This window comes from Dasypus novemcinctus, chromosome 7, assembly GCF_030445035.2.
Source record: "Dasypus novemcinctus isolate mDasNov1 chromosome 7, mDasNov1.1.hap2, whole genome shotgun sequence".
In the NCBI taxonomy this organism is placed as follows: Eukaryota; Metazoa; Chordata; class Mammalia; order Cingulata; family Dasypodidae; genus Dasypus; species Dasypus novemcinctus.
The window spans coordinates 31,588,134-31,599,322 of NC_080679.1; the positions used below are offsets into that span (position 1 = coordinate 31,588,134).

The 11,189-nt window shown below is 36.4% G+C and overlaps 2 long non-coding RNA genes across 2 annotated transcripts; one reads left to right on the plus strand and one right to left on the minus strand.

Annotated features, from left to right (window-relative positions):
- Window positions 1–1,907: 1,907 nt before the first annotated feature.
- Window positions 1,908–5,652, minus strand: LOC101426174 (uncharacterized). The gene is made up of 3 exons (XR_189178.5): window positions 5,523–5,652; window positions 2,659–2,771; window positions 1,908–2,090 (listed from the first exon to the last, which is right to left on the minus strand). It is a non-coding gene; the product is annotated as an uncharacterized lncRNA (long non-coding RNA).
- Window positions 2,675–10,903, plus strand: LOC131279142 (uncharacterized). Its single transcript, XR_009186482.1, has 3 exons — window positions 2,675–2,828; window positions 7,300–7,380; window positions 9,753–10,903. It is a non-coding gene; the product is annotated as an uncharacterized lncRNA (long non-coding RNA).
- The last annotated feature ends 286 nt before the right edge of the window (window positions 10,904–11,189 follow it).

Consider the following 11,189-nt stretch of genomic DNA (forward strand, 5'->3'; position numbering starts at 1 on the left):
GTCAGCTTTCCATGTGTGCGGTGCCATTCTTGGGCAGGCTGCACTTTCTTTCACACTGGGCAGCTCTCCTCACAGGGCTCACTCCTTGCGCATGGGGCTCCGCTAAGCGGGGGACACCCCTGCGTGGCAGGGCACTCCTTGCGTGCATCAGCACTGCGCGTGGGCCAGCCCCGCATGTGGGCCAGCCCCACATGGGTCAAGGAGGCCCGGGGTTTGAACCCTGGATCCCCCATGTGGTAAGTGGATGCCCTATCCATTGGGCCAAGTTTTTTATTTAAGTTCTACTTGTGGTTTGGTTTAATTAAGTTTTGGTTTAATTAAGTTTTACTTGTGTATAATGTCTCTTTGCCTCTGATAACATAGGGATAGTTATCCCTACTATAGATTTCATATGAAACTTATATTATTCAGTTACATTATATATTTTAAGCTGAATGGAATGAGTTACTGAATATAATTTTTTAATGATCATTTCACTCTACCTTACCTTTTTAGTAGAATTTTGGTAAGTTTCTTGTGAAAAAATTAAACAATATCATCTAATTTTGGCATATTTTTTCATATATATAAAAATACTTCAAAAAGGCATGCCATATTACTGTACTTCTCATGTTTACATATATTGTCATACTCAGTTCTTGTGACAACCACTTTTGTACTCTTCTTATTGGGGAGTTAAGCCTAAGCAAATAACCCAACTCTGACTCCAAATGTTTGTGGGATCCCCCATTAAGATCACTACTCTTAATACTATGTTCACTTCCCCTACATCTCCAGCTATACCTCTTTCAAACAGTCAGAAATCCCTACCTTGTGTTCATTAATGAACCAAATTTTGCTTTTGTAGGCTGTTGCTTTGAAAGTAATAAGTGAAAAATAAAAAGGTCACTAATACAGAAATGACAAAATGTATAACAGAAGACTGGTTCACACACTGCAGATTTCTTATTCTACTTCTTTGCTAGCTAGAACTCAGTCCTGGTAAGTTCTACCTGTCTTAGTTCAAATGGAATTTTGAGGAAACTACTGTCTAAAATGTCGCAAGTGCTTACCCTATGTCCCTTGGTTTTTTAGGTTCTTGTTTCTAGCCTTGGTACACAGGGGGATGACATCAAATGAGCCACCACAGAGAAGGTCCCTTTGGGACCTCCTGGTGCTCCTTCCTGTAATAGTGAAGTCTCTTGGTAAATTTCAGCCCAACTCAATTTTACTAAAGGGAAACGATTGTAACCACTTTCAGTTCAGTAAAGGAAAACAGTAAGTGGTAGGAAGCTGGCAGGGTAGGAAAGGCTAGACAACCTGACAGGAAGATAAAACTAGGGGAAAGGACAGAGCAGGTTGTTCTTCCATCTGTCCCCCCTCCGTACTCTCTTTCCACGGCTAAACCCTGGGGTTATAGATTCGTTTTCAGATAAGAAAAAAAGTTTCATTCCTAAATTGTATTATCTTCATTTTACGGATTGAGAGAAAGAAGTGCTCTGAAAAGCAAATAACTTGTTCTATACTACATAAGAATGATTTGGGGGAAGTGGATGTGGCTCAAGTGATTGAGCTCCCACCTACCACATGGGAGATCCTGGATTTTGTTCCCAATGCCTCTTGGAGAAGAGGAGCCAGACAGCAAACTGGCACAACAAGCAGGCATGACAGACAGGTGCGGCAAAGTGAGGCAACAAGGAGACACAAAGAGGAAAGACAAAGCAGGGAGCCGAGTTAGCTCAGGAGATTGAGCGCCTCTCTCCCACATGGAAGGTCCCAGGTTTGTTTCCCAGTGCCTCCTAAAGAGAAGATGAAGAGACACCGAGATCACAAATTGAATGAACACAGAGAGTAGACAGGAAGTGCAAAGATGAGTGGGGGAGGAGGGAATAAGTAAATCTTTTTTTTTAATAATGAATTGGAAAAGCTTGAATTTTGATTCATTTACATTTAATGAGTACACTAATCTTCTGCATGTAGCTGTACTCTGGAAGACAGTAGAGTTGGAAATGGCCGTCCTTCATCATCAAGTGAGAACAACCACTAATTTCCTGGCAACTGTGAACGAGTCACTCTTTCCTGAGTCTTTAAGAGATATCGTCAGTGACATCCTATCGAGAAAAAGAAAATTAGTTAAAAGCTGTGTTTTTTTTTTATTTAAATGAATATCATTATAAGTCTTAAGAAGAGAAAAAAAGATATGGCAAGCATAATACATCAAAAAAGTAACTAAATTAATTACTGTCTTCTAAATTCTCCAATCTGACCCTTTCTGGAAAATAAAATCATTTCCATATTTAAATGCAAACAAAACTATACAAAAGTTTTAATCCTGTAGCCACATACACAGGCCTATCCACACTGAGAAATCAATGGATTTAATCTTTATCTGGGAAATTTGGTGACCAGTTATTATCAGTCTTGCTTCAAATCTAATGATGCACTTTCTATTAAAGTTCTAAGGATAAACCAATTTAAATACAAGGAATTTAAAAATTACTGTGTCAAAAAATTAAATCACTCAGAAAGATAACAACATAAAATGAATGTTAATAATAGCATGTGATAGTAGGGCCAAAATTGGAAAAGGGAAAGAGTTGGAAATGGTTTTGCATACATGCCAAGCTTTCATTACAACATAACTGTTGCTGTAATGTCCTCCCACTAGCTTTTTCATACCAAGTGCTATAATCCCACGCAGTCCACATGATGCTCTGTGCTATTAAGTAAGGCAACAGGAAATAAGTGAGAGAACAGCAGGGTTATATCTCCCAAGGACTTGGAATTCATACCTAGAAAACAAGTAGTGAAATCATTTAATGGAGAAGTTTGGAGGACAATAAGAACTGGTGAGTTGGTAAATAGTAGCCTTTACAACGTGATTTTATTATTAAATGGGTGTGTTTCTTTATCAAAAAAACTCACGTGAAATGAACATTGGCCCAAATCATATCTTTTGGCTCTCTTTGATTTTCTATGGATTGTAGCATGCTTGATTCATTATGCAGGGTACTGGTAGCAGTTGGAAAGAATACTAATATGAGTGTGTGTATTAAGGGGTAGGAGACGGGCAGTGATGAAGTTAAATATACAAACATGCAGATACAAACGATTGTCATGTGAACTAATTATTCTTGAAACAGCTCAGAATAGCACCAAGGTTGTGTCCTATGCTATTTCAGTTGCTAAAGTCTAACAGGATCTGTGTACTTCCAAGCCTTTGAATTCTGAAGTTCAAGAAAATTGATTCTGAGTATAGTGAAGCCATTTTTCTCATTCTTCAACCAATGAATATTGTGTGAGAAAATGATTCCATATGTTTTCAAGTCATTTATGCAACTTGAATAATTAAAATGTTCATTGGTAAGAGCTGCCTGATGCCTTTAAAGTCAGGAAATTATCTTATGCCAAAAGTAGACAAACTGAAACACCAAAAGGTCAAGATAAATTTGAAATTTAGCAACATTCCAAAAATGTAATTATCTAAAAAAATTTAAATATTCATTAATCCCTCCTGCTTATTATCATGTAATAGAAAAGTAAGAGATTCCTTTATAATCCTTTTATCATTCCTTTTATTGTTCCTTTTTATTTTTGAGAAAGCTTTGCTTACACATTTTTCTCTTACTAAAATTACCACTTCCAAATTATGTTGGATCAGAGCCTAGGCTATTAATGACATTTTCAATAAAATTTTGTCATCGCATTTTAAAAAATAATATAATAAAATGCTTGTGATTCTTCTCTAATTAAAAATAAAGCAGAATGATCAAGATACATTGTACTTCAATCATAGCTTACATTTTCTAAATTTGTCACCATTATTCCCATATTGTAGATTTAGAAATCAAAGTCCAGACAGATCAAGTAGCCTGTGAAAGCACAGAATAACTGATTAGGTTAAACTCTTCCTGAAATACTTTAGCAATCTTTTCTGAGAAGCAGGCACAAAGCAGAAAGCTGATAAATTTGGCTCAAGTGAAATATTAACCCATGATTTACTTTTGTGTGTGGTAGCAAGAAGATGAGTCTTGGGGAAAATTATAAAAATTAGGAATACTGAGAATTTTACTGAGTGTTTGTAGCATAAAGATGACTAGATTTGGAGCTGAGATGCTTACATTCAAATTCTGACTCTTCTAATTATTAGTTCTATGACTTGGCAAGTTACTTGATCTCTGAATTTCTATTCTCTTACCTCTAAAATGGGGATAATGACACCTTTTAGGTATATAAGAATGAATAAGATGTTTATATAAGAATATATTATAAATCAAAAAGCACTATACATGTGTAAATTATTAACACTCAAATAATATTTTAAAAATTGGAGAGTCCCTATCCATAATGAAATTAAAAATCATTGAATTTGAACCTATGTTATTTGTTTATTGTACTTGTTTAATACTACAGATTTAATTTTCCCAATGTGAATTAAAAATTAAAAAACAAGATGCAAATATGTAATGTGTTTATTTTTGAAAATTATAAAAAATCTATACTTATTTGCCCATCCTTTCAATATTTTTACAAAAAGAGATTGCCCTTCCTTTGCCCTTCTTAATTTAAAACCACTTTGATATCTTAAAAATGTAATTAATTTAATTCAATAAGATGGGCAATAGACTTTAAATTAAGATGTTAACCTCGGGAAAAAAAAGAGAGGTGGGTAGGGAACAAGTTATTCACTAGGAGCCAAGCTGATACCTGCTAGACAATCCATGGAAATCACCCCATTGCTGTATGTATTGTACTTATGCTATAATTAAAAGCAGGTTAAAAAGAACCAGAGCATAGCACCTCTGATTGCTGTTCACCTTCATACTCAAGAACAAGAAAGTCACAGTGTTAAATTTAGCCAGTGGTATTCAACGTTCAACCAGGCCCAAGCTCTCTAGCCTAGCCTGTGTGCGAGGAAGGCTTTGTCAAAAAAGGAGGGTCGTCTGTTTCCTTTTCTGAGATGTTTTCAAGAAAATAGAAAAAAATTTTTTTTTTACTTCAGAAACACTACCTGTAACTAAGGAACTTGAGGCATTCCCCCTCCCATCTTTCCTTAATGCCATGGCTTGAAGTTTAGAATTGGTAATTCTAACTATATTGGGTCTTTTTATGTGCCCTATCAAGGTTTCAGACATGACATTTTCATTCTCTCAAAGAACATATGACACTGTACAGGGCCCTGCTAAACCTTAAGTCCTGAGGAATTTAAAACCTTTTTCTCAGCCCATGAAGTCCTAGTTACCTGCCATTTTCCCTGAATAAGAAGGCTGTTTCTCTGTTCTTTGCCCTTTCCCCTTCCTTTCAAAATGAGTTTCATTGTGTTTACTCAGAAATGGAGCTTTGTGGCAATTAAAAGATTCCAAAGTGGCAGAGGCTAACACACCAGTAGAGCAGGATTCCAGCTTTCCATGGTAACACCCGATTTCCCTTCTCTAACCACCTCCTTCTAGTCCACCCAGACAATACTAATCTACCTCTGTGGTTACTCTGAAAAGGCAACCAGTTCAGTTATCAGAAAGGATCTTTCTTGAACAAATATTTACCAGTGTCTGTTTTCTTCTTTTGGGGAGTGAGCAAAGGAAGGGCTTGAGTCTCTCAATCCCTCTGGAGCACTGTGGTGGTGACAGAATGTAGTCAGGACTACCAGCACCAGAGCCCAACGTGTGTGGAGACCAACACTTCATTGCCTTGATGATCTCACACCTTATGCGGTTTGATTGGCCATACACCACCTGGGTGACTATTATTCCTTATTGCCATCCACTGCAAGTCCCTTCCTCGGCATGGCACAAATCCAGGGACATTCCATGAGGGTTACGGCATTTTACTTTTACAAGAATGGGCCTTACTTTTTTCTTGGTTCCATGAACTCTTTAAATGTCAAAGTGATTCACACTGGGGGAACTGATACTACACTCCTCATTGAAAAGCTCAAAATTATCAGATCTGTTCTTTCATGAAATGCTTCGATTCTTATCTTCTTGGTGATAATGTACTCCCTGTTTATTATCATCACATTGTAGTCTGCAGGTAGCCAGGCAGTCAGATTTAAAAGGCATAAGGAATTTACAATATTTGGAGAAAATAATTTTCTATTGCCCTTGCTTTTCCTACCCTCTTCAGGATACCCTGTGCTACTGTGAAGAATATCCAAAGAAAGTACCAATTCTCTGTGTCCTTCTATTGTTGGCTATTAGCTTGTCTTAGTTTGAGAGTAGTTTGAGGCAATATCAAACTAAAAATTATTTTCTTTTTACATAGTGTAACTATATTTCCCATAAACATTAATGGATGAATAGTTCATTCCTTTGAGACACTCAAAGTGCATTTTAAATTACCCCTTCTACAAAAGAAAAAGTCAGAATACATATATTGTGTGACACTAAAAAATAAAATAGGTATTAAGAATGAGACAGTAAATTCTGAGAAAGAACACAGTAAGCATTTTAAAAATTCATCCTATTTACTGAGAGCCTTTTCTCTGCTATAAGATTAGCCTGACCCCCCAAAAAATGAATAGTGAGACATTAAAATCCTGGGAAAGAAGATACTAAGCATTTAAAATTTATTGAGGTTTCTCTCTGCTACTGCTTTCCAAGCTCCTAGCAGCGGTCAATCCCTATACTTGGGACCCAGATCCTAATCCCTCTTGCCTACTCAGGAATATCACTGCAGCAGTTTTCCCTCTTGCCTGAATCAATTCTCCCCTCTTCTGGGTCTTTCTAACCTACAGAAAAGCACACTGTTATTCTCTCATCTTTTGACCCCACTTCTTCCAGCATCCTGACCCCAACTACCACCCCATTTCATTCTTTCCCTTTTTAGACAAAGTCCTTGAAGTATTGACTATACTTGCAGCCTCTAACTTCTCCCAAATCTCTTGAATTTAGTCCAACCAGGCTTTTGCCCCACCACTCCACTGAAATTACTCTTGTCAGAGCTACCAATGATCAATCCAAAGGTCAATTCTTAACTCGCATTTTACTTAACATATCAATAGCATTTAACACTGTTTGATGTAAAATTGAGAGTTTAAAATTATGGTGTGCATTTTTAGGTTCCGGAATTTCAACTACCTTTTATTGGCTTATGTCTTCCAAATCTATTTCTCCAATTGTGACCTGATATTTGTTGGAGGTACAGAAGAATGAATCAATCAGTTTCTTTTTCTACATGGAGGTATTCTAGATATAATGTTATTAAACATTATATTAAGGAAAAAGTTGAGCATATAATTATGTCTTGTTTACTTAACTACCTTCAGAAGTATTTTCGTGTTATAACCTCACTGACACAATTCTGATGTGGTCTTTTTCCCAGTGAAGTTTCCTTTTTGGCAGTAACAAAACACTACAATTTTATCTTTGTACTTCAGAACCAGTGAAGATTGTGCCCATACAGGTAAGTGGTAGTCCGTGACAATTGTGTACTTTTTTTTCTCTCTATGAAAAGAATTAACTTTGATGGCTATCTTCATCGATAGATTTTTAACGCTGGCCTGAAAAATGTTTAATGAATTTAAATTATTCATCTGGGCTGTTTCATATACAGTGATCAAAATTATCAAGGTTATGACCTTTCTGCTTCTGTAGCCTCCTGAAAGCATTATAAATAAAAACTTTTTCTCACACATTTGTCTTCCAATAGCTTGCATTAACATCAAGTTTGGCCCCCGCCTCTCCTATCCTTGGCCCACCTTTGAGCTCCTATGATTGGTTAACATTCTCACAACCAGGAAGCACTATCCAGCGGGCTGGTTCCACGGCCTGTCTGATCCTGTCCAGATGCTTGGTAACCAAGCCCTGTCATACTGATTGCGGTCTACTTAACTCCATGCTTCCTGGTTCCTGACCCTGGCTATAAACTTGTTTTCCAAATATTCCTAGCAAACATTTGCTCTAGGAAGTGAACTTCCTGTAAGAGGACCCAGACAGTAAGATTTTAAATTTCTTATCAATGCAAAAATTAAACTATCAACTAGAGTTGTAATATCGATTCTCCTATGGCAATGGGTATACATCCCAGTAAAACAGATAGCTTCCCATGTTTTTGCCATAATAAACCTTTACCATGTGGGATTTACACTTGCCTAGAGTGACTTAGATTGGCATTGATAACCTCTCAATTATAGGCGAATTATTATCTGTGTCATAATGTACTTGATTAAGAATGAAACAGGAGGGAAAGTATGAGTCCAGATGGGTGGGAAGGAATATATATTACTGTGAGAGGGATAATTTCTAATAATGAGCTAGTTTCAAGTGACAACCACATTTTTACAAAAGAGAGTCCCTGTTTCAATAAACACTAGGGCCAAAAAAGGGAGAGGAAGAAGAAAAAAGAAAGAAACCATTAATGAAATATGCTAGGTAATCTGAAAGTTATTTAGAGAATTTAGTATTCTCCCTGTAGAGAATAATTGTTTAATTCCTGGGGGGTCCTAATGCAGTAAATTATTCAACTAAAAATTGTATTCATTGCAGAGAGTGTAAGTTGCCTAAATTAGGAGAAATTTATTATGTTCCTAAGACCTCTTGATGTGATAAAGAAATCACATGAAGCCTAGAATTCAAGTTCTATTTTATGACCTTTTCCAAAGGCTGTTGTTTGTTGTGACCAGTTTAAAATAATGGAGTAGGCACTGTTTTTTTACATGTTTTGCCTGCCAATTAACCATGTATCCATAAGCTATCTATCTGTACTCTTAATTTTACTTATGAAAAACAGGAATCCTGTTTTATTTTATAAAATCCTGTTTTATTTTGTAAAACTTTGGGGTACTTCTGAAGCACCAAATTTATGCTAATTTATAAATATTAATGCCAATGAGAACAGGAAAGTTGATGATTTAAAGAAAAATAGTAATATAAGATGTTTACTAACATCCACTGACAAAATATGCACATAAGAAAAGCTATAATCATACATAGCACTTGTCAATGCCTATATATCAGAATTCTCAGAAGAGAAGCCAACATTTGACTCAGCAGAAAGAGTGATCCCTACTGTTGGATCCTCCCATGTGGAATAAAGTTTAGGACAGTTTGTACTACCACTCCCTATGCTAAATAAATAAAATAATTCTGTTTTTATTATGTGCCAATCTTTCATTAATGTGACAGTCTCAGATATGTACGCTAGAAGGTCTTGAGAGTTATTTTATAGGAGTCAAGCTCAGATCCTGCAGCTTAATTCTTGGAGAGTCACCCTTGTGCTTAATAATCCACACGGAAGACACAGCCCAGTCCCACCCTATAAAGGACGGGCTGATGTTATAAAAGAAAGTTCATTTAAAGAAATACTTGCCAAAAAAAGGTCAGAAGGATTCTTGTTTCAGGCTTTGAGATTCTGCTTGCCGGGAATGATTTAATAAGCCTGGGAATGGGAAAGAAGTATTGACGTGGAAGGGTTAATGAATTGGAATTGCCAATTCCAGTGCTGTTCAGGGCTCTTCCTTTAGGGCCTCTGTGACAAAGGCAGCTGTGAAATGTAGAAAAGTATTTGCTAGTGAATGCTCGCGTGCATGTAATCACTAAGTTGGTGTCAGTAATATTTGAATCACAAGATTTTCTACATCAAAAAATATGTAAACCAGTATATTCTGTGAGTTACATTTATATTAATCCTCCCTTCTCAGGATTGGAATAATCCCTCATATTTAACACCCAATTTAGAGTCTCTTAGTAGTGATTCCTGTGGAACGTGGTGCCCCTTTTGTTAATAAACTCAAATATGCCCTGCATGGATTTTCATGTCTCCATTGTCTTTCACAGTGTTTTTGGATCCCTGCTGAAAAGAATCAGTGGTTCTAATGCAGAGTATCAGCAAGCATGTGTCGGGATTAATCTGTCATCACAGCATCGACACTCTTTGCAGCAAAAAGTTCAGAAATTCCATTTTCCTGACTTCTGAACAACCCTGTGGCTACAGAAAGAATGACAGAAAGTTAGGCCCCTAGATCACATATTTCTGAGAAAGAATACAGGTTTATTAGATGTACTAAAATCAGAGAACGTTAACAATTATTTTGGAGTAAGTACATCTTGGAAAGTTTCTGTAGGAATAACACAGAGCTCTGTCATCAACAAGGTGTAAGTCATTCATAATTAGGATTCTGTGAGAGATGACTCATGTCTCTTGGATAAATGAACATAAAAGCAATTAGCAGGGTGTGAGTTATTTGGTTTCTAAATGGCCTGACAGTTATGACAACCAAATTTAGATTTTTATCTGTCCAAAGCTGATTCAATGCATTCAGTTAAATTAACTCCTTTTTTTCTCAGAGTCAGTGAGAAACTTTTTCAGAGCTTTTTATTTTTATCATACTTAAGATTCTACCTGCTGTTTAAGGAAAAGAAACATGACAAAAAAAAATGTTATTCCAATAAGAAACTACTAAATTGGATGTGTCATCCCAGTGAGCAAGTCTAATGTAATGCGGAACTTCAAATCTCATGATGGACAGCCAAGCACCTGTTCAGCATACACCATACCCATGATAAAGTGAGAAAGCTGGTAAACTTAATTGCTCTGAATTCTGTAAAGGATATTCCACATACTCAAGGCTGTCCCATTTCCTTGCTCAAGTGAAATTTATAACCTAAGATGTACACATTCACATAGGCATAGAGACTAAGGACCATGAAGAGATTAAGAAATTAATCAAATCCTAGTGATTTATTCCTTAGGTTCATCTGGGTGTTTAAATAACATCATAGGAGACAGTAAATTGCCTGAGATTATACAACTAAAAATTTGTACAAAAAAGTATTTGGAAACTGCTCACATTCCCAAAACTTTGCTGTTAAGCAGTCTCTATCTAACTCTCCTCCCCACCCAAGCCTCAGTTTCCTACCTCATAAGGCTGTTATGAAGATAAAGTGCAACAATGCTTCCTAGATAATAAATTTCTTGAAAATTACCACCCATGCCTCTTTTGGTCACTATTGAATCTGTGGTATCCAGCATAGTGTCTAGAACATAATACACCCTCAATAAATGTAGGTGAATAATGATTATATAAAATGTTTACTACAGTCCCATAGAACATAGTAAGTAAATATGATGACATGTAAAATGTTTACTCTAATCCCTATAATATAGAAAGCAAATATGATAACCCTGATTGTTATATTAATATTTAGGAGCTTTAAGAATCCTATGAAGGGAAACGGACTTTGGCCCAGTGGTTAGGGCGTCCGTCTACCACA